This window comes from Somniosus microcephalus, unplaced genomic scaffold, assembly GCF_052327205.1.
Source record: "Somniosus microcephalus isolate GS21.2 unplaced genomic scaffold, FLI_Smic_1.0 scaffold2, whole genome shotgun sequence".
Lineage (NCBI taxonomy): Eukaryota > Metazoa > Chordata > Chondrichthyes > Squaliformes > Somniosidae > Somniosus > Somniosus microcephalus.
Window position 1 is genome coordinate 361,547 of NW_028225189.1, and position 24,608 is coordinate 386,154.

At 48.4% G+C, this 24,608-nt stretch overlaps 1 protein-coding gene and 1 pseudogene across 1 annotated transcript in view; both read right to left on the reverse strand.

Annotated features, from left to right (window-relative positions):
• The window catches only part of LOC147084064 (uncharacterized), a 256,376-nt gene that overhangs the window by 118,874 nt on the left and 112,894 nt on the right, over positions 1 to 24,608 (reverse strand). The gene's annotated exons all lie outside the window — the stretch shown is intronic.
• LOC147084065 (uncharacterized) lies at positions 21,701 to 23,824 on the reverse strand (annotated as a pseudogene).

Genomic DNA, 24,608 nt, shown 5'->3' on the forward strand with positions numbered 1-24,608 from the left:
GCCTACAAACTGGGGGAAACCCGGGCACCGTGTGTGGAAGGCATTCACTCAGTCATCCACTTCGATGATACACCAGCAAGATCACACTAGGGAGAGACCTTTAACCCGCTCCGTGTGTGGGAAGTGTTGTGTCCGTGTGTTAATAGAGACACTGAAGGCAGGAGTTGGTTTCACAGGTGTTTACTGAACAAAGTCTGGAGGTGAACTTACTGATACAACACAATATACAGGCTTATATAGCCCGAGTGGCCATTACCGGCATTACAGTACACGGGGTTCTTAAAGGCACATACACTACAGGAAGGGATTAATTGCACCCTTCGTGCTGCTGAGACACCAGCTTGTCCACACCGATGAGAGACCTTTGACCTGCTCCGTGTTTTTGAAGCGATTCTCTCATTCTGCCACCCTCCTGAGACACCAGCTTGTTCACAGTGATGAGAGACTGATTAAATGTTCTGACTGTGGGAAAAGATTTAAAAGGTCCCAGGATCTGAAGAGACACCAGCTGGAGAGGGCAGGAGAGATTCTGTTCATCTGCTCCATGTGTGGGAAGGGATTCACTCGGTCCTCGAATCTGCTGGCACACCAGCGCCTTCACACTGGGGAGAGGCCGCTGAAACATTCCGACTGTGGGAAAAGCTTTCAAATGTCCCAGGAGCTGAAGGGACACCAGCTGGAGAGAGCAGGAAAGAGGCCATTCACCTGCTCCGTGTGTGGGAAGGGATTCACTCAGTCATCCCACCTACTGACACACCAGCGAGTTCACACTGGGGAGAGACCGTTCACCTGCTCTGTGTGTGGGAAGGGATTCACTCAGTCATCCCACCTGGTGAGACACCAGCGAGTTCACACTGGGGAGAGGATGTTCACCTGCACTGTGTGTGGGAAGGTATTCACTCAGTCGTCCAACCGACTCACACACCAGCGAGTTCACACTGGGGAGAGACCGTTCACCTGCTCTGTGTGTGGGAAGGGATTCACTCAGTCATCCCACCTGGTGAGACATCAGCGATATCACACTGGGGAGAGACCATTTAAATGTTCTGACTGTGGAAAGAACTTTAAAAGCTCTGGGAATCTGAAGGTACACCAGCGAGTTCACACTGGGGAGAGGGCGTTCACCTGCTCCGTGTGTGGGAAGGGATTCACTCAGTTCTCCAACCTGCTGAGACACCAGCGAATTCACACTGTTCTAGTCATAGTCATAGAGTCATAACGGCACAGAAGGAGGCCATTTGGCCCATCGAGTCCGTGCCAGCTCTCTGTAGAGCAATCCAGTCAGCCCCATTCCCCCGCTCTATCCCCGTAGCCCTGCAAGTTTATTTCTCTCAAGTGCCTATCCAGTCTCCCCTTGAAAACATCGAGTGTCTCCGCTTCCACCACTTCCGTCGGCAGCGAGTTCCAGGTCCTCACCACTCGCTGCGTAAAAAAGTTTTCCCTCACATCCCCCCTGTATCTCTTGCCCAAAACCTTAAATCTGTGTCCCCTAGTCCTTGTACCATCAACTAGTGGGAACAGCCTTTCCCCGTCTAGCCTATCCAAACCCGTCATAATCTTGTACACCTCTGTCAAATCACCCCTCAACCTCCTTTGCTCTAAGGAAAACAAATCCATTTTCTCCAACCTGTCCTTGTAGCTAAGATCCCCCATCCCCGGACCTTTCTGGTAAATCTCCTCTGCACCCTCTCAATGGCCTTCACATCCTTCCTAAAGTGTGGTGACCAGAACTGGACGCAATACTCCAGTTGTGGCCTAACCAGCGCTTTATAAAGTTTCAGCATAACTTCTCTACTTTTGTACTCAATACCTCTATTTATGAAGCCCAAGATCCCAAATGCTTTGCTAACCACTCTCTCAATATGTCCCGCCACCTTCAGGGACCTACGCACATTAACTCCCAGGTCCCTCTGTCCCTGCACACTCTTTAAAACTGTGCCATTAAGTGTATATTGCCTCTCCCTGTCCCTTCTGCCAAAATGCATCACCTCACACTTCTCTGTATTAAATTCCATCTGCCACTTGTCTGCCCATTCTGCTAGCCTTTCTATGTCCTGTTGCAGTCGATTGGTGTCATCCTCACTGTTTGCCACACCCCCAAGTTTGGTGTCATCGGCAAATTTAGAAATTCTACTCTGTATTCTAATATCCAGGTCATTTATATATATCAAAAAAATTATATAAGTGTTATTCTGATGATTCCCTTCTTTTGACTGTTCTTGGTGTTACATAGAATGTACAGCACAGAATCAGGACTTTCAACCCAACTGGTCCATGCCGGTGTTTATGCCCCACACCCACCCTACTTCAATTCACCCGATCAACATATCCTCCTATTCCTTACACACTCATGTGGCTTCCCCTTAAATGCATCTGTACTTTTAGCCTCAACTACTCTTTGTGGTGGTGAGTTCCACATTCTCACCACTCTCTGGGTAAAGAAGTTTCTCCTGAATTCCCTCCTGGATTTATTAGTGGCCATCTTATATTTCGTGGATATTAAAACCCCAATAACTGGACTGGATTTTAATATTCTGTATCAATAAATCAGCTTTGTTTGAAACACCCAGTCTATTGAGTCCTTGTTTCTAAGATAAGCCGAGAGCTAATTGTTGACTTGTTACAGACATTCCCTGTCCTCTCAATGTCGGTGTCCAGGGGAGAAGCTGATGGGTTTGTGTTACTTTCTTAAAGTGAATTTTTGTGCTCAAGAAGGTGCTGGATGTCACTGTGGGGAAAGGAACATTTTAACATTCTCAGCACCTGGTGTCAACATCAAACACTCCCAGGCCAGGTACAGCATGGGTTAAATACAGAGTAAAGCTCCCTTTACACTGTCCCATCAAACACTCCCAGGGCTGTACAGCACGGGTTAGATACAGAGTAAAGCTCCCTGTACACTGTCCCATCAAACACTCCCAGGGCAGGTACAGCACGGGTTAGATACACAGTAAAGCTCCCTCTACACTGTCCCATCAAATGCTCCCACGGCAGGTGCAGCACGGGTTCGATACAGAGTAAAGCTCCCTCTACACTGACCCATCAAACACTCCCCGGCAGGTACAGCACGGGTTAGATACAGAGTAAAGCTCCCTCTGCACTGTCCCAGCAAACACTCCCAGGGCAGGTACAGCACGGGTTAGATACAGAGTAAAGCTCCCTCTAAACTGTCCCATCAGACACTCCCAGGGCAGGGGCAACACGGGTTAGATACAGAGTAAAGCTCCCTCTACACTGTCCCATCAAACACTCCCAGGGCAGGTACAGCACGGGTTAGATACAGAGTAAAGCTCCCTCTACACTATCCCATCAAACACTCCCAGAGCAGGTACAGCACGGGATAGATACAGAGTAAAGCTCCCTCTACACTGTCCCATCAAACACTCCCAGAGCAGGTACAGCACGGGTTAGATACAGAGTAAAGCTCTCTCTACACTGTCCCATCAAACACTCCCAGGGCAGGTACAGCACGGGTTAGATAGAGAGTAAAGCTCCCTCTATCTTGTCACATCAAACACTCCCACGGCAGGTACAGCACGGGTTAGATACAGAGTAAAGCTCCCTCTACACTGTCCCAGCAAACACTCCCAGGGCAGGTACAGCACGGTTTAGATATAGAGTGTCAGCCGTGGCTCAGGCGGCAGCACTCTCCCCTCTGAGTCAGAAGGTTGTGGGTTGAAGTCCCACTCCAGAGACTCGAGTCTAAAACTCTGTGCTGCCCCTGCAGTGCAGTGCGGAGGTAGTAAAGCCCAGTGCAGAGTAAAGTTCCCTCTGCACTGCTCTACTAACAGGGCTGAGCCCCAAACTCAGAAGAGCGCCCTCTGCTTCATTCCACTTGTCTCAGCAGCGGGAGAAGCAGGCGGCGGAAGTCCCGCCCCTCGAACACCCCGATTGGTTGGAGGACCCGCCGCCATCTCAGTCCTCCGAGCTCCGCCCGCTCTCTCCCTATTGGTCGGAGCTCCCGTCAGTCACCGCCGTGGAGTTGATGACGTGGCCCAGTCAGGCTCCCTGCAGAAGACAAGGGGCTGCGGCCGCTCGGTGCCGGGAGGGCGCTGGGACGGTGCGGTTTGTATTTTCTTTTTATTTATCTCCCCGCCCGCGCTTCTCTCCGCTATATATAAAAAAACCCTGATAAAACTCACTTTCCGCCGGTGATCCGGACCCTCGTGGTTACCCGGGCCTTCCCCAGAATGCGAGGCCCTGCGCAGGCGCAGTAGCGGCTCAACTTCGGAGCGGGGCCCGGCGGCGCATGCGGAGTAGGGGGAGGGGGCGGGGCCTGTTCAGAGGGGGCGGATGATTGACAGGGGCCCAGGGGGTGTGCTGAGCATGCGCGGTGCGTGCTGAGCATGCGCGGTGCGGGCCGGGCGCCTGTGGAGCAGGAGAGGGCGGGGCCATGGGGCGCATGCGCGGGGTCAGCTGCAACTTTAGAGTCACAAAGGGACCGAGTGTCTTCGAATCTCTCCCCTCCTCTTCTAATTTCCTGTAAAACCAGTTTATAAAAGTCATCACTGAAAGTACATAGAAACATAGAAGACAGGCTGATCATAAAAAAGCAGTTTTTAAATTGATGAAACGGAAACAAGAAATCCTGTGGAGCAAATGTGAGTAAAAATATTTTTTCTCCCTCAATTAATTTTTTAAATATTAATTTTCTGCGTTTTTAATTATTAATTTCAAGCCCTTTAAGAGAAATATGGGAGTGGTGGGGGTTCCCTTAAAGGGACAGGCGCTCTCTTTTTCTATGAGATTTTCATTAAAGGGACCGCGTCCCATGGATGACCGATTTTAAAGGGACAGCGTCTCCCTTTTTATATAATGTATATGTAAGAGACTGACATTTAAAGTAGGGCTAATCCCCTGCTCCCCTGAGTGCTTGGTGAGAAATCAGGTGCTGTTTGCACTCGCCCCCTCCCAATTTTCTGCCAAGGGACAGAAAGCAGAGAGTAGTGGTGAACGGTTTCTTTTCAGACTGGAGGGAGGTAAACAGTGATGTTCCCCAGGGGTCGGTATTAGGACCAATGTTCCCTCTTTTTTTTTGAGGAGCGTGGCCTGTTTAATGGGCTGCACGACCCATTCAAATTTCCGCGCATGCACGATTTTCCATTTACAGGGCGGTGAGCCGGCTGCGCGGGACCTCCAGACCGCTGCGTGGCCGCGCAACTTAACGTGAACATTGATTCGGACCACTGATTCTTTTTTCAGGCAGCGCATTCCAGATCACAACAACTCGCTGCGTAAATAAAATTCTCCTCACCTCGCCTCTGGTTCTTTTGTCAATGACCTTAAATTTGTGTCCTCTGGTTACCGACCCTCCTGCCACTGGAAACAGTTTCTCCTTATAAGCTACAGCTATACAAAGCCCTGGTTAGACCCCAGAGAGTCATAACGGCACAGAAGGAGGCCATTCGGCCCGTCGAGTCCATGCCAGCTCTCTGTATACAATCCAGTCAGTCCCATTCCCCCGCGCTGTCCCCGTAACCCTGCAAGTTTATTTCCCTCAAGTGCCTATCCAGTCTCCCCTTGAAAACATTGAGTGTCTCCGCTTCCACCACTTCCGTCGGCAGCGAGTTCCAGGTCATCACCACTCGCTGCGTAAAAAAGTTTTTCCTCACGTCCCCCCTGTATCTCTTGCCCAAAACCTTAAATCTGTGTCCCCTAGTCCTTGTACCATCAACTAGTGGGAACAACCTTTCCCCGTCTAACCTATCCAAACCCGTCATAATCTTGTACACCTCTATCAAATCAGCCCTCAACCCCCTTTGCTCTAATGAAAACAAATCCAGCTTCTCCAACCTGTCCTTGTAGCTAACATCCCCCATCCCCGGAACCATTCTGGTAAATCTCCTCTGCACCCTCTCAAGGGCCTTCACACCCTTCCTAAAGTGTGGTGACCAGAACTGGACGCAATACTCCAGTTGTGGCCTAACCAGCGCTTTATAAAGGTTCAGCATAACTTCTCTACTTTTGTACTCAATACCTCTATTTATGAAGCCCAAGATCCCATATGCTTTGTTAACCACTCAATATGTCCCGCCACCTTCAGGGACCTACGCACAGTAACTCCCAGGAACTCCCTGGAGCACTGTGTACAGTTCTGGGCACCGCACCTCAGAAAGGATATACTGACCTTGGAAGGAGTGCAGCACAGATTGACCAGAATGTTACCCGGGCTCCAAGGGTTAGATTATGAGGGAGAGATTACATAAACTAGGCTTGTGTTCCCTGGAATCTAGAAGGTTAAGGAGTGATTGAGGATTTTAGGATTTTGAAAGGAATTGGTAGAGTAGATCGAGAGAAACTTTTTCTGCCGGTGGGGCAGTCGAGGACAAGGGGACATCACCTTAAAATCAGAGCCAGGCCATTCAGGAGAGAAGTTGGGAAACACTTCTTCACACAAAGGGTGGTAGAAGTGTGGAACCCTCTCCCACAGGAAGCAGTCGATGCCAGCTCAATTAATCATTTTAAATCCCAGAGTGATAGATTTTTGCTGGACAAGGGAGCAAAGGGATATGGAGCCAAGGCAGGTGGGTGGAGTTAAGACACAGATCGGCCATGATCTCATTGAATGGCGGAACAGGCTGGAGAGGCTGAATGGCCTCCTCCTGTTCCCATGCTCCTATTTACTCTATCAAAACCCTTCATGTTTTGAACACCTCTATTAAATCTCCGCTGCACCTTCTCTGCTCCAAGGAGAACAATCCCAGCTTCTCCAGTCTCTCCACGTGACTGAAATCCTCTGTGTATTTGTCGTGGTGCAGCAGGCTATAGCAAACAGCTTTCTTAAGAACATAAGAAATAGGAGCAGGAGTCGGCCATTCGGCCCTTTGAGTCTGCTCCGCCATTCAATAAGATCATGGCTGATCTTCTACCTCATCTCCACCTTCCCGCCCGATCCCCATATCCCTCGATTCCCCATGAGTCCAAAAATCTATCGATCTCAGCCTTGATTATACTCAATGACTGAGCCTCCACAGCCCTCTGGGGCAGAGAATTCCAAAGATTCACCACCCTCTGAGTGAAGACATTTCTCCTCATCTCAGTCCTAAATGGCCGACCCCTTATTCTGAGACTGTGACCCCTGGTTCTAGACTCCCCAGCCAGGGGAAACAGTCTCCCAGCATCTACCCTGTCAAGCCCTGTAAGAATTGTAGATGTTTCAATGAGATCACCTCTCACTCTTCAAAATTCATGGGAATATAGGCCCAGTCTACTCAATCTCTCCTCATAGGACAATCCCTCCATCCCAGGAATCAGTCTGGCGAACCTTTGTTGCACTCCCTCTGAGGCAAGTATATCCGTCCTTAGGTAAGGAGACCAAAACTGTACACAATACTCCAGGTGTGGTCTCACCAAGGCCCTATATAATTGGAGTACATAAGAACATAAGAAGTAGGAGCAGGAGAAGGCCATACGGCCCCTCGGGCCTGCTCCGCCATTCAATAGGATCATGGCTGATCCGAATCTAGACTCACGTCCACTTCCCTGCCCTCTCCCCGTAATCCCTAATTCTCTTATTTGCTAGGAAACTGTCTATCTCCATTTTAAATTTATTTAATGTTGCAGCTTCCACAGCTCTCTGGGGTAGCAAATTCCATAGATTTACTACCCTCTGAGTGAAGAAGTTTCTCCTCATCTCAGTTTTGAAAGGGCAGCCCCTTATTCTTAGATTATGCCCCCTAGTTCTAGTCTCACCCATCAGTGGAAACATCCTCCCCGCATCCACCCGATCAAGCCCCCTCACAATCTTATATGATTCGATAAGATCGCCTCTCATTCTTCTGAACTCCAATGAGTAGAGTCCCAACCTACTCAACCTTTCCTCATACGTCAACCCCCTCATCTCCGGAATCAACTGAGTGAACCTTCGCTGAACCGCCTCGAGAGCAAGTATATCTTTTCTTAAATATGGAAACCAAAACTACACGCAGTATTCCAGGTGTGGCCTCACCAATACCCTGTATAACTGCAGCAAGACTTCCCTGTTTTTATACTCCATCCCCCTTGCAATAAAAGCCAAGATTCCATTGGCCTTCCTGATCACCTGCTGCACATGAACTTTTTGTGTTTCATGCACCAGGACCCCCAGATCCCTTTGTACTGCAGCACTTTGCAGTTTCTCTCCATTTAGATAATAACTTGCTCTTTGATTTTTTCTGCCAAAGTGCATAACCTCACACTTTCCAACATTATATTGCATCTGCCAAATCTCTGCCCACTCACTTAGCCTGTCTATGTCCTTTTGCAGGTTTTTTATGTCATCCTCACTCATTGCTTTCCCTCCCATCTTTGTATCGTCGGCAAGCTTGGATATGTTGCACTCGGTCCCTTCTTCCAAATCGTTAATATAGATTGTAAAGAGTTGGGGTCCCAGCACTGACCCCTGCGGAACACCACTAGTTACTGGCTGCCAGCCCGAGAATGAACCATTTATCCCAACTCTTTGTTTTCTGTTAGATAGCCAATCTTCCACCCATGCCAGTATATTACCCCCAATCCCGTGATTTCTTATCTTGATCAGTAATCTTTTGTGTGGAACCTTGTCAAATGCCTTTTGGAAGTCCAAAACACCACATCCACTGGTTCCCCTTTATCCACCCTGTATGTTACATCCTCAAAGAATTCGAGCAAATTTGTCAAACATGACTTCCCCTTCATAAAACCATGCTGACTCTGTCCTATTAAATTATGTTTATCCAAATGCTCTGTTACTGTTTCCTTAATAATGGACTCCAACATTTTGCCAACCACAGATGTTAGGCCAACTGGTCTATAGTTTCCAGCTTTTTGTCTACTTCCCTTCTTAAATAAGGGTGTTACATTAGCAGTTTTCCAATCTGCCGGGACCTTTCCTGAGTCCAGGGAGTTCTGGAAAATAATCACCAATGCATCCACAATCCCTACCGCCACTTCTCTCAAGACCCTAGGATGTAGGCCATCAGGTCCGGGGGATTTATCTGCCTTAAGTCCCTACAATCCTCTTGTAATAAAGACTAACGTACCATTTGCTTTCCTAATTGCTTGCTGCACCAACGTGTTAAGATGAGAAATGATAAAGGCAAGAAGTCACTTGTGGGAGTGGTGTACAGGCCCCCTGACAGTAACCACACGGTAGGATGGAGTATAAAGGAAGAAATAATGGGAGCTTGTCAGAAAGGTATGGCAATAATCATGGGGGATTTTAATCTACATATAGACTGGAAAAATCAGATGGGCAAAGGTAGCCTAGATGAGGAGTTCATAGAATGTTTTCGGGATAGTTTCTTAGAACAGCACGTTCTGGAGCCAACCGGAGAGCAGGCTATACTAGACCTGGTATTGTGCAGTGAGATAGGATTAATTAATGACCTCATAGTGAAGGCGCCCCTAGGTAGCAGCGATCATAATATGATTGAATTTTACATTCAGTTTGAGGGAGAGAAGAGTGGGTCCACGACTAGTATTTTAAACTTAAATAAGGGCAATTATGAGGGCATGAAAGCAGAGCTAGCTAAAGTGAACTGGCAAATTAGGTTAAGGGATAGGTCAATAGAGTTGCAGTGGCAGACATTTAAGGGGATATTTCAGAATACACAGAATAGATACATTCCAACGAGAAAGAAAAATTCCAAGAGGAGGACCCACCATCCGTGGTTAACTAAAAAAGTTAAAGATAGTATCAAACTTAAAGAAAAAGCATATAATTGTGCAAAGATGGCTGGCAGGTCAGAAGATTGGACAGAATATAAAAAACAGCAAAGAATGACTAAAAGATTAATGAGAGAAAAATGAGAGTACCAGAGAAAGCTAGCTAGAAATAGAAAAACTGATAGTAAGAGTTTCTATAGATATTTAAAAAAGAAAAGAGTTAACAAAGTGAGCATTGGTCCTATAGAAAGTGAGTCTGGGGAATTAATAATGGAAAATAAGGAGATGGCAGTTGAATTGAACAGGTATTTTGCATCGGTCTTCACTATAGAGGATTCAAGTAACATCCCAGAAATAGCTGTAAATCAGGAAATGGAAGGGAGGGAGGAATTCAACAAAATTACAATCACCCGGGAAGTGGTACTGAGCAAATTGTTGGAGCTGTGGGCTGACAAGTCCCCGGGGCCTGATGGACTTCATCCTAGGGTCTTAAAAGAAGTGGCTAGTGAGATAGTTGATGCGTTGGTTTAAATTTTCCAAAATTCCCTAGATTTGGGGATGGTTCCATTAGGTTGGAAAATAGCGAATGTAACTCCTTTATTCAAAAAGGGAGGGAGACAGAAAGCAGGAAACTACAGGCCAGTTAGCTTAACATCTGTCATAGGGAAGATGATAGAAGCTATTATTAAAAACGTTATAGCAGGGCACTTGGAAAAGTTCAAGGTAATCAGGCAGAGTCAACATGGTTTTGTGAAAGGGAAATCATGTTTAACCAATTTATTGGAGTTCTTTGAGGAAGTAACATGTGCTGTGGATAAAGGGGAACTGGTGGATGTACTGTACTTAGATTTCCAGAAGGCATTTGATAAGGTGCCACATCAAAGGTTATTGCGGAAAATAAAAGCTCATGGTGTAGGGGGTAACATATTGGTATGGATAGAAGATTGGCTAGCTAATAGGAAACAGAGAGTAGGCATAAATGGGTCATTTTCTGGTTGGCAAGATGTAACGAGTGGTGTGCCACAGGGATCAGTGCTGGGACCTCAACTTTTTACAATTTATATAAATGACTTGGATGAAGGGACCGAAGGCATGGTTGCTAAATTAGCTGATGACACAAAGATAGGTAGGAAAGTAAATTGTGAAGAGGACATAATGAGGCTACAAAGGGATATAAATAAGTGAGTGGGCAAAGATCTGGCAAATGGAGTATAATGTGGGAAAATGTGAAGTTGTCCATTTTGGCAGGAAGTATAAAAAAGAAGCATATTATCTAAATGGTGAGAGATTGCAGAGCTCTGAGATGCAGAGGGATCTGGGTGTCCTAATGCATGAATCGCAAAAGGTTAGTATTCAGGTACAACAAGTAATCAGGAAAGCTAATAGAATGTTATTGTTTATTGCGAGGGAAACTGAATACAAAAGTAGAGAGGTTATACTTCAGTTATACAGGGCATTGGTGAGACCACATCTGGAGTACTGTGTACAGTATTGGTCTCAGAATCACAGAAATCACAGAAACCCCACAGTGCAGATAGAGGCCATTTCGGCCCATCGAGCCTGCACCGACACACATGCCACCCGATCCCCGTAACCCCTACACCAACACACATCCCACCCTATCCCCATAACCCCTACACCAACACATATCCCACCCGATCCCTGTAACCCCACGTATTTAATCCCCCTAACACTAAGGGTCAATTTATCATCGCCAATCAACCTAACCCGCACATCTTTGGACTGTGGGAGGAAACCGGAGCACCCGGAGGAAACCCACGCAAACACGGGGAGAATGTGCAAACTCCACACAGACAGTCGCCCGAGGCCGGATTCGAACCCGGGTCTCTGGCGCTGTGAGGCAACAGTGCTAACCACTATGCCACCGTGCTGCCTTATTTAAGGAAGGATGTAAATGCGTTGGAAGCAGTTCAGAGAAGGTTTACTAGACTAATACCTGGAATGGGCGGGTTGTCTTATGAGGAAAGGTTGGACAGGCTAGGCTTGTATCCGCTGGAGTTTAGAAGAGTAAGAGGTGACTTGATTGAAACACACAAGATCCTGAGGGGTCTGGACAGGGTGGATGTGGAGAGGATGTTTCCTCTTGTGGGAGAATCTAGAACTAGGGGTCACGGTTTAAAAATAAGGGGTCGCCCATTTAAGACAGAGATGAGGAGAAATCTTTTCTCACACACGGTCGTGAGTATTTCGAACTCTTCCTCAGAGGGCGGTGGAAGCAGAGTCTTTGAATATTTTTAAGGCAGAGGTAGATAGATTCTTGATAAGCAAGGAGGTGAAAGGTTATCGGGGGTAGGCGGGAATGTGGAGTAATCAGATCAGCCATGATCTTATTGAATGGCAGAGCAGGCTCGAGGGGCCGAGTGGCCTACTCCTGCTCCTAATTCGTATGTTCGTATGTAACCTGTGCAGCAGCTGGGGCCTGAAAATCAGCTTCACTGCCCCTGGGCTGGGAAAGGGGGACAGGAGGCAACATTCTCCCTCTTACCCCTTTCTACACTCCTTTTACAGGGTTTTAGAAGTGGAGCATTTACAGCCAGGAAGCTCAGACCGAACATCACGTCAAGAACAGACAGAGTCGCTCGATTCATCAGGACCTGATTCAATTGCTCCTCCAATCTGCTGACACACCAGCGAGTTCACACTGATGAGAGACCTTTTAAATGTTCTGAGTGTGGGAAGAGCTTCAAAATCTACAAGTACCTGAAGCAACAGCAGTGGCTACACACTGAGGAGAGCCCGTTCACCGGCCCCGTGTTCCAGAAGGGATTCACTCAGTCATCCGCTCCGATGATACACCAGCAATATCACATGAGGGAGAGACCTTTAACCCGCTCCGTGTGTGGGAAGGGATTAATTGCACCCTCCGTGCTGCTGAGACATCAGCTTGTCCACACCAATGAGAGACCGTTGACCTGCTCTGTGTTTTTGAAGCGATTCTCTCATTCTGCCACCCTCCTGAGACACCAGCTTGTTCACATTAAATGTTCTGACTGTGGGAAGAGATTTAAAAGGTCCCAGGATCTGAAGAGACACCAGCTGGAGAGAGCAGGAGAGATTCTGTTCACCTGCTCCATGTGTGGGAAGAGATTCACTCGGTCATCCCACCTACTGACACACCAGCGAGTTCACACTGATGAGAGACTATTTAAATGTTCTGCCTGTGGGAAGAGCTTTAAAACCTCTGGGGATCTGAAGCGACACCAGCGAGTTCACTCCGATCAGAGACCATTTACATGTTCTGTCTGTGGGAAGAGCTTTAAAAGCTCCGGGAATCTGAACAGACACCAGCCAGTTCACACTGGGAAGAGGCCATTCACCTGCTCCGTGTGTGGGAAGGGATTCACTCAGTCATCCCACCTGCTGACACACCAGCAAGTTCACACTGATGAGAGACCGTTCACCTGCTCTGTGTGTGGGAAGGGATTCACTCAGTCATCCAACCTGTTGAAACACCAGCAAGTTCACACTGATGAGAGACCGTTCACCTGCTCCGTGTGTGGGAAGGGATTCACTCAGTCATCAAACCTGTTGAGACACCAGCAATATCACACTGATGAGAGACTATTTAAATGTTCTGACTGTGGGAAGAGCTTTAAAACCTCTGGGGATCTGAAGCAACACCAATTGGTTCACACCGATGCGAGACCAATTAAATGCTCTGACTGTGGGAAGAGCTTTAAAACCTCTGGGGATCTGAAGAAACACCAGCACGTTCACACTGGTGAGAGGGCGTTCACCTGCTCCGTGTGTGGGAAGGGATTCACTGATTCATCTACCTTGCTGAGACACCAGCTTGTTCACACTGATGAGAGACCATTTAAATGCTCTGACTGTGCTAAGAGCTTTAAAAGCTCCGGGGAGCTGAAGAGACACCAGCGAGTTCACACTGATCTGTAGCACAGGGCCCTGGAGACAGCTGGGGTGACATGAACATGGAATGGATGAATGTTTTATAAATTCTTGGACTGCTGTTTAATCTTTCAATCTGTTGTGCTGATGATTCCCTTCGATTGACTGTTCATGGTGTTACATAGAATGTACAGCACAGAAACAGGCCATTCAGCCCAACTGGTCCATGCCGGTGTTTATGCCCCACACCCACCCTACTTCAATTAACCCGATCAACATCTCCTCCCATTCCTTTCTCCCTTGTGTGGCTTCCCCACAACTACTCCCTGTGGTAGCGAGTTCCCCATTCTCACCATTCTCTGGGTAAAGACATTTCTCCTGAATTCATTACTGGATTTATGAGTGACTATTTTAAGTTTGTGGCCTCATAAATATGATGAGATTCTGTTAAGCTGACCAGTATGTTGTTGTACTTCGTCTTTTTCTGATGAATTAAACATTACTGAGCCCTTGTACGTGTGTTATGGGATGACGTTTTTTAAAATTCGTTCATGGGATGTGGGCGTTGCTGGCAAGGCCAGCATTTATTGCCCATCCCTAATTGCCCTTGAGAAGGTGGTGGTGAGCCACCTTCTTGAACCGCTGCTGTCCGTGTGGTGAAGGTACTCCCACAGCGCTGTTAGGGAGGGAGTTCCAGGACTTTGACCCAGTGACGATGAAGGAATGGCAATATACTTCCAAGTCAGAATGGTGTTTGACTTGGAGTTGGTGGTCATAGAGTCATAGAGTTATACAGCACAGAAAGAGGCCCTTCAGCCCATCGTGTCTACACCGGCCATCAAGCCCTGTCTATTCTAATCCCATTTTCCAGCACTGGGTCCGTAGTCTTGTATGCTATGGTGGTTCAAGTACTCATCTAAATGCTTCTTGAATGTTGTGAGGGTTCCTGCCTCTACCATGCTTTCAGGCAGTGAGTTCCAGATTCCAACCACCCTCTGGGGAAAAAGTTTTTCCTCAAATCCCCTCTAAACCTCCTGCCCCTTACCTTGAAACTACTGGTTATTGACCCCTCTACTAAGGGGAAAAGTTCCTTTCTATCTACCCTATCTATGCCCCTCAAAATTTTGTGCACCTCAATCAGGTTCCCCCTCAGCCTTCTCTGCTCTAAGGAAAACAACCCCAGTCTGTCCAGTCTCTCTTCATAGCTGAAGCGCTCCAGCCCAGGTAACATCCTGGTGAATCTCCTCTGCACCCTCTCCAATGCAATCACATCCTTCCTACAGTGTGGCGAGCAGAACTGCACACAGTATTCCAGCTGTGGCCTAACTAACGTTTTGTACAGCTCCATCATAACCTCCCTGCTCTTATATTCTATGCCTCGGCTGATGAAGGCAAGTATCCCATAAGCCTTTTTAACCACCTTTTCTGCCTGTCCTGCTGCCTTCAGGGATCTGTGTATTCTATCAGGTGTTCCCATGCACCTGCTGTCCTTGTTCTTCCAGGTAGACGAGGTTGTCGGTTTGGGAGGTGCTGCCGAAGAAGCCTTGGCGAGTTACTGCTGTACATCTTGTAGATGGTACACACTGCAGCCACGGTACACCAGTGGTGGAGGGAGTGAATGTTTAAGGTGGTGGATGGGATGCCAATCAAGCGGGCTGCTTTGTCTTGGGTGGTGTCGAGCTTCTTGAGTGTTGTTGGAGCTGCACTCATCCAGACAAGTGGAGAGTATTCCATCACACTCCTGACTTGTGCCTTGTAGATGGTGGAAAGGCTTTGGGGAGTCAGGAGGTGAGACACTCACTGCAGAATACCTAGCCTGTGACCTGCTCTTGTAACCACAGTATTTATGTGGCTGGTCCAGTTAAGTTTCTGGTCAATGGTGACCCCCAGGATGTTGATGGTGGGGGATTCGGTGATGGGAATGCCGTTGAATGTCAAGGGGCGGTGATTAGATGCTTGCTTGTCGGAGATAGTCATTGCCTGGCCCTTGTGTGGTGCAAATGTTACCTGCCACTTATCAGCCCAAGCCTGAATGTTGTCCAGGTCTTGTTGCATGCGGGCATGGACGGTTTCATTATCTGAGGAGTTGCAAATGGCACTGAACACTGTGCAGTCATCAGCGAACATTCCTACTTCTGACCTTATGTTGGAGGGAAGGTCATTGATGAAGCAGTTGAAGAGGGTTGGGCCGAGGACACTGCCCTGAGGAACTCCTGCAGCAATGTCCTGGGGCTGTGATGATTGACCTCCAACCACCACAACCATCTTCCTTTGTGCTCGGTCTGACTCCAGTCAGTGGAGAGTTTCCCCCCGATTGATTAGCATTGAGGTAATAGTGAGAGTAATAGAAATATAGAAACATAGAAGATAGGAGCAGGAGTAGGTCATTCGGCCCCTCGAGCCTGCTCTGCCATTTAATGAGATCATGGCTGATCATCCAAATTCAGTACCCCGTCCCTGCCTTCTCCCCATATCCCTTGATCACTTTAGCCTTAAGAAATATATCTAACTCCTTCTTGAATATATTTAATGAATTGGCCTCCACTGCCTTCTGTAGTTGAGAATTCCACAGGTTCACCACTCTCTGGGTGAAGAAATTCCTCATCGCCGTCCTAAATGGCTTACCCCTAATCCTTAGACTGTGACCCCTGGTTCTGGACTCCCCGGCCATCAGGAACGTCCTTCCTGCATCTAGTCTGTCTAGTCCTGTTAGAATTTTATAAGTTTCGATGAGATCCCCTCTCATTCTTCTGAACTCCAGTGAGTACAAGTCCAATCGACCCAATCTCTCACCATACGTCATTCCTGCCATCCCAGGTATCAGTCTGGTGAATCTTCGCTGCACTCCCTCCATGGCAAGAACATCCTTCCTCAGATAAGGTGACCAAAACTGCACACAATACTCAAGGTGTGGTCTCACCAAGGCCCTGTACAACTGCAGCAAGACATCCTTGTTCCTGTACTTGAACCCTCTCGCTACGAAGGCCAACATACCATTTGCCTTCTTAACCGCCTGCTGCACCTGCATGCTTACCTTCAGTGACTGGTGCGCAAGGACGCCCAGGTCTCGTTGCACTTCCCCTTCTCCCAATCTATTGCCATTCAGATAATAATCTGCCTTCCTGTTTTTGCCACCAAAGTGGATAACCTTGCATTTATCCACGTTATACTGCATCTGCCATGCATCTGCCCAATCACCCAACCTGTCCAAATCATGCTGGAGTTTCTTAGCATCCTCCTCACAACACACACGCCCACCCAGCTTTGTGTCGTCTGCAAACCTGGAGATATTACATCTAGTTCCCTCATCTAGATCATTAATATATATTGTGAATAGCTGGGGTCCTAGGACCGATCCCTGCAGTACTCCACTAGTCACTGCCTGCCACTCGGAAAAAGATCCATTTATTCAAACTCTCCCCATATCCCTTGATCCCTTTAATCCCATGGTAGTTTTCTAAGGGCCAATGAATTTTGTCCTGGATTAATGTCTCTAAAAGTTTCCCCACCACCGACGTTAGGCTGACTGGCCTGTAGTTGCCGGGTTTATCCCTCTCCCCTATTTTAAACAGGGCTGTAACATTTGCAATCCTCCAGTCCTCTGGCACCACCCCCATGTCCAAGGAGGATTGGAAGATTGTGGCCGGAGCCTCCGCAATTTTCACCCCTACTTTCCCCAGTAACCGAGGACAAATCCCATCCGGACCGGCGACTTTTCTACTTTGAGGACTGCCAATCTTTGAAGTCCCTCCTCTTTATCTGTTTGTATCCTATCCAGTATCGCTCCGGCCTCCTCCTTTACTGCTACATTGGCAGCATCCTCTTCTCCAGTGAAGACAGATGCAAAGTTCTCATTTAGTCCCTCAGCCCAGCCCTCTGCCTCCACAAGACAATCTCCCTTTAGGTCCCCAATCAGCCCCTCCCTTCCTTTGACTGCCCTTTTACTAGTTAAGTGTTTATAAAAGACTTTTGGGTTCCCTTTTATGTTCGCTGCTAATCTGCTCTCATACTCTCTCTTTGCCCCTCTTATTCCATTGTTTAGATCTCCTCTGTACTTTCTATATTCAGCATGATTCCCCACTGTATTATCAACCTTACATTTGTCATAAACCTCCTCTTTCTCTCTCACTTTAACCTCTATCTTTAGTCACCCAGGGAGCTCTAGCTTTGGATGCCCTTCCTTTCCCCCTCATAGGAATGTGTCTGCTCTGTACCCGAACCAGCTCCTCTTTGAAGGCCTCCCATTGGTCATTTTCTGTTTTGCCTCCCAATTTTTGACTCCAATCCACCTGGGCCAGATCCCTTTTCCTCTCACTGCAGTTAGCCCTCCTCCAGTTAAATATTTTTACGCTTGATTGTTCCTTGTCCTTATCTATAATTATTCTAAACCTGATGATATTATGATCACTGTTCCCCCAAATACTCTCCCACTGAAACACGCTCCACGCGCCCCACTTCATTCCCCAGAACTAGATCCAGCTCTGCTTCCTTCCTCCTTGGGCTGGAAACACACTGATCCAGAAAGTTCTCTTGTACACATTTCAGGGATTCCTCCCCAATTTGCCTTTTACACTGTTACTATCTATATTAGCATAATTGAAGTCCCCCATTATCACTACGCTGTAATTCACAGAAATCACAGAAACCCCACAGTGCAGATAGAGGCCATTTCGGCCCATCGAGCCTGCACCGACACATATCCCACCCGATCCCCGTAACCCCTACACCAACACATATCCCACCCTATCCCTGTAACCCCACGTATTTAATCCCCCTAACACTAAGGGTCAATTTATCATAGCCAATCAACCTAACCCGCACATCTTTGGACTGTGGGAGGAAACCGGAGCACCCGGAGAAAACCCACGCAAACACGGGGAAAATGTGCAAACTCCACACAGACAGTCGCCCGAGGCCGGATTCGAACCCGGGTTTCTGGCGCTGTGAGGCAACAGTGCTAACCACTATGCCACCGTGCCGCCGTAATTCTTGCATCTTTCTGTAATTTGCCTGCAAATCTGCTCCTCTATCTCCTTCCCACTATTTGGTGGCCTGTAGTAAACACCCAGCAGTGTAATCGCTCCTCTATCTCCTCCCCACTATTTGGTGGCCTGTAGTAAACACCCAGCAGTGTAATCGCTCCTCTATTGTTCCTGAATTCAAACCAATCTTTGCTCCCTCGACGACATCACCCTCTCCAGTGCTGTAATAGTTTAGTTGATCAATACTGCCACCCCTTCTCTTTTTCCTTCCCTATCTTTCCTGAATACCTTATAGCCAGGAATATTAAGATCCCAATCCTCCCCTTCTTTGAGTCTGGTCTCTGTTATTGCCCCTATATCAGAGTCCCCTGTGGCACCTTGTGCCTGCAGCTCACCAACCTTATTTACCAGACTATGTACATTTACACACATGCACTCCAAACACATCTTAGTCTGCCTTGCTTTTGCCCCGTCTGATTCCTCCTATTTCTGAACTTTTCTTTACTCTGGTGCTATTTCTCTCTCTTATATCTGATATCTATGACAGCGAGTTCTGGTCTCCCCCGACAAGTAGAAACATTTTCTCCATGTCTACCCTATCAAACCCTTTCATAATCTTGATGACCTCTATCTGGTCACCCCTCAGCCTTCTCTTTTCCAGAGAAATGATCCCCCAGCCTGTTCAGCCTTTCCTGATCGGTATATCCTCCCAGTTCTGGTGTCATTCTTGTGAATCTTTTTTGCACGTACTACTGATGTCAGACTAACTGGCCCAGGGGTCCTTGTTTTCTCTCGCCCTCCTTTCTTGAATGGTGGGGTTACATTTGACACCTTCCGATCCCCGGGGAATGTTCTAGAATCTAGGGAATTCTGGAAGATCATAACCAAGACTCGAGGAGTTATTGGTAAACTCCTGGAGTCTGTAATATGGGATAAGGTTAATTACAAACTCGCAGAACAAGGAGAATCGCTGTCCCTTTAACCAGCACAAATCCCTGTGTGGAGGAGAGGGGGAGATACAGTCTGTCCCAGGAACTGTCGCACAACAGAATGAGAGACCCTGTCCCTTTGATTCATGAATTTAAAAAGTCTGTATTGCAATCTGAGCCAGTGTGTTGTGAGCCAAAGAGCCTTGTGTCCAATGAGGGGAATAAAGGCCCACAGCCTCCCCTGGCCCCGGGCCCTGAACAAGGGACTGGAGAAACTCGCTGCCCTGCGGATGAGACAATCAGCCGGCGCTAGTCCCGCCCCTCAGGCTCCCCAATTGGTTGGAGGACCCGCCGCCGGCTCGCTCCTCCAGCCCCGCCCCACTCGCTCCCTATTGGTCGCAAGCTCCCATCAATCAGGCCCTGGGCACGAGTCACGTGTCACTGGAGTGCGCTCCGCCAAACTGAAGAAGCTCTGCTCGGGGCCCGGATCCGCGGACTCTCAGGTTTGGATTCCCCTTTATTCTCTCCCCAACTCTGATCTCAATCGGATCTGGGGGGAAACTCACTTTCCCTCACTGATTGCGGCTCTTCACCAACACCGACTTTACAAAGAAAGCCCCGTGTGGCAGCCTGGAGCTCAGGGGCCCAGCGCGCAGGATGATTGACAGGGTCGCAGGGTGTGTGCTGAGCATGCGCGGCGCAGGCCGGGCACCTGTGGAGCAGGACAGGGTGGGGCCATGGGGCGCATGCGCAGGGTCAGCCACAACTCAGCACGGCGGCCGGAACGCTTTCTGGAGCGCGGGGGCTTGTTTGCAGCCGCCATTACTGTTGATTCTTTCAACCAACCTGTGCAGCAACAGGGGCCTGAAAATCAGCTTCTCCATCTCCGCTGTGTCTGTTCTGACGCTGCCACCTTCCATACCAGTGCTTCCGCCATGTCTATAATAGCAAAATACTGCGGATGCTGGAAATCTGAAATAACGACAGAAAATGCTGGAAATACTCAGCAGGCCAGGCAGCAAACGTGGAGAGAGAAACAGAGTTAACGTTTCAGGTCTGGGACCCTTCATCAGAACTGGAAAAAGCTGGAGATGTAACAGATATTAAGCAGGTGCAGAGACGCGGTGGGGGGGGGCTGGTTTAGGAGGGGTTGAAGGAATTGAAAGAACATCCTGTACTTTTGTAAGAGGCAGGAAAGATAAAATGTTGCAAATGTGAATGGCAAAAATCATACTGCATGAAAAACTGGGGCAGGGATAATTACAGCCTGCCGGACTCAACATCACGTTCAACAATTTCAGATAATTATCCCTGCCCCCATTTTTCATGCAGTATGATTTTTGCCATTCCCATTTGCAACATTTTATCTTTCCTGCCTCTTACAAAAGTACAGGATATTCTTTCTACTCCTTCCTCCCCTCCTAACCCCCCCCCCCCCGTCTCTGCACCTGCTTAATATCTGTTACATCTCCAGCTTTTTCCAGTTCTGATGAAGGGTCCCAGACCTGAAACGTTAACTCTGTTTCTCTCTCCACGGATGCTGCCTGGCCTGCTGAGTATTTCCAGCATTTTCTGTTGCCCTCCTGTTCCGTTCTGGGCCCCGCCCCTCAGGAAGGATATACTGGCCTTGGAGGGACGCAGCACAGATTCACCAGAATGATACCGGAGCTGACAGGGTTAAATTACGAGGACAGGTTCACAGACGAGGCTGGTATTCCCTCGAGTATAGGAGATTAAGGGGTGATCTAATTGTGGTGTTTAAGATGACTAAAGGATTTGATAGGGTCGAGAGAGAAACTATTTCCTCTGGTGGAGCTGTGGGGAATCCGGAACAAGGGGGCAGAACCTTAAAATTAGAGCTCGACCGTTCAGGGGTGATGTCAAGAAGCACTTCTTCACACACAGGGTAGTGGAAATCTGGATCACACTCCCAGTAAAAGCTGTTGAGGCTGGGGGTCAACTGAAAATATCAAAATGGAGAATGATAGAATTTGTTGGGTATGGGTGGTGAGGCTTACGGAACCAAGGTGGGTAGATGGAGTGAGATACGGATTAGCCGTGATCTGATTGAATGGTGGAATAGGCTCGAGGGGCTGAATGGCCTCGTCCTGTTCCGAGGTTCCTTCCCCACCCTGTGCAGATTGTGAATCTCCATCACCTGTTGTAGAGGTGAGTAAAGGGGATTTAGTCCATCTGTGACCAGACCATAACCACAAGCCCGCCTGGGTATCACACATATACAGTCCGTGAGGTTATTATTAGATTCACACCCAGACATTGTGCCTTCACTTGTCGACCTATTCTATGTGATAACATGAACAGTCCACCGGCACGCTCGAGGCCTTCCGCGACCGGTGGGTACCGGAGGGACTGGCGTGCATCATCACCACCAAAAATAGAATTTTAATTTAATTTGTTAAATTCCCTTTAAACTTTTTTTTGTTATGTTACAGGTTTTATTGATTGAGCCCCTTTAAAAAGGGGGCATATGGTTGACTTTTAATAGGCAATTGCCTGTGATAAGGGAAAAAAATAACATGAACAGTCAAATCAAGGGAATCATCAGCACAACAGTTTGAAAGATTAAACAGCAGTACAGGAATTTATAAAACATTCATCCGTTCCACGTTCATGTCACCCCAGCTGTCTACAGGGCCCTGCGCTACACAACAGTGTGAACTCGCTGGTGTCTCAGAAGGTTATTGGAGTGTTTAAAGCTCTTCCCACAGTCAGAACATGTAAAGGGTCTTTCATCAGTGTAAACTCGCTGGTGTTGCTTCAGTTCCCCAGAGCTTTTAAAGCTCTTCCCACAGTCAGAACATTTAAAGGGTCTCTCATCAGTGTGAACTCGCTGGTGTGTGGTCAGAGACACGGATCTTTTAAAGCTCTTCCCACAGTCAGAACATTTAAAGGGTCTCTCATCGGTGTGGACAAGCTGGTGTCCCAGCAGGTGATTGGAGTATTTAAAGCTCTTCCCACAGTCAGAACATTTAAAGGGTCTCTCATCAGTGTGAACTCGCTGGTGTTGCTTCAGTTCCCCAGAGCTTTTAAAGCTCTTCCCACAGTCAGAACATTTAAAGGGTCTCTCATCAGTGTGGACAAGCTGGTGTCTCAGCAGTTTATTGGAGTATTTAAAGCTCTTCCCACAGTCAGGACATGTAAATGCTCTCTCATCGGTGTGAACAAGCTGGTGTTGCTTTAGGTCCCTGGTGCATATAAAGCTCTTCTGACAGACAGAACATTTAAATGCTCTCTCATCAGTGTGAAAAAGCTGGTGTCTCAGCAAGTTAGATGAATCAGTGAATCCCTTTCCACACACGGAGCAGGGAAATTGCCTCTCCCCAGTGTGAACTCGCTGGTGTCTGGTCAGAACCCCGGAGCTTTTAAAGCTCTTCCCACAGTCAGAACATTTAAAGGGTCTCTCATCGGTGTGAACTCGCTGGTGTCTCAGCAGGTCTTTGGAGCTTTTAAAGCTCTTCCCACAGTTGGAACATGTGAACGGTCTCTCATCAGTGTGAACAAGCTGGTGTTCCTTCAGACTCCCGGAGCTTTTAAAGCTCTTCCCACAGTCGGAACATGTGAACGGTCTCTCATCAGTGTGAACAAGCTGGTGTTCCTTCAGATCCCCGGAGCTTTTAAAGCTCTTCCCACAGTTGGAACATTGAAACGGCCTCTCATCAGTGTGGACAAGCTGGTGTCTCAGCAGGTTATTGGAGTTTTTAAAGCTCTTCCCACAGTCAGAACATGTAAACGCTCTCTCATCAGTGTGAACAAGCTGATGTTGCTTCAGGTCCCTGGAGCATTTAAAGCTCTTCTGACAGACAGAACATTTAAATGCTCTCTCATCAGTGTGAACAAGCTGGTGTGTCAGCAGGGTAGATGAATCAGTGAATCCCTTTCCACACATGGAGCAGGGAAATGGCCTCTCCTCAGTATGAACTCACTGGTGTGTCTGTAGTTTGGATGACACAGTGAAACCCTTCCCACACACAGAGCAGGTGAACGGTCTCTCACCAGTGTGAGACCGCTGGTGTGTTGTCAGATTCGTGGAGCTTTTAAATGTCTTCCCACAGTTGGAACGTTGAAACCGCCTCTCATCAGTGTGGGCAAGTTGGTGTCTCAGCAGGTGGGATGTGCAAATGAATCCCTTCCCACACACGGAGCAGGTGAATGGACTGACCCCAGGGTGACTGTGCGGACGAACTTCTGATGTAGACGGGGAACTGAATCCCTTCCTGCCGTCCCCACCTTTACCCGGTTTCTCCCCGGTGTGACGGTGCATATGTCTCGCCAGGTCAGGCGATCGGCTGAATCCGAGTCCACACACGGAACACGTGTGTGGTTTGTCCGCACTGCGATCGCTGCTCTCCCCTTCCATGTGCAAAGGCCGATGAGATTAAGGTCCTGATGAATCGAGCGACACTGTCAGATCTTGACGTGATGTTTGTTCTGAGCTTCCTGTGTGTAAATGCTCCACTTCTAAAACCTGGTAAAAGGAGTTGAGAAAAGGGGTAAGAGGGAGAATGTTGTCTCATGTCCCCCTTTCCCAGTCCAGGGGGGCAGTGAAGCTGATTTTCAGGCCCCAGCTGCTGCATAAGTTCATTGAAAGAATCAACAGTAATGGCAGCTGCAATCCCCACAAGCCCCGGCGCTCCAGAAAGCGCTCCGGCCGCCGCGCTGAGTTGTGATTGACCCCGCGCATGCATCCCATGGCCCCGCCCACTCCTGCTCCACAGGCGCCCGGCCCGCACCGCGCATGCTCAGCACACACCCTGGGCCCCTGTCAATCATCCTCCCCTGCGCCTGCGCGCTGGGCCCGAGCTCCAGGCTGCCGCGCGAGGCTTTCTTTGTAAAGTCGGTGTTGGTTAAGAGCCGCAATCAGTGAGGGAAAGTGAGTTTTCCCCCAGATCCGATTGAGATCAGAGGCGGGGAGAGAATAAAGGGGAATCCAAACCTGAGAGTCTGCGGATCCGGGCCCCGAGTGGAGCTTCTTCAGTTTGGCGGAGCACGCTCCAGGGACACGTGACCCGGGCCCAGGGCCTGATTGATGGGAGCTTCCGACCAATAGGGAGTGAGCGGGGCGAGGCTGGAGGAGCGAGCCAGCGGCAGGTCCTCCAACCAATCGGGGAGCCTGAGGGCGGGACTTGCGCCGGCTGATTGGGACAGAGGAGGCTGACGGGAGATTTAATTTAAATTAATTTAA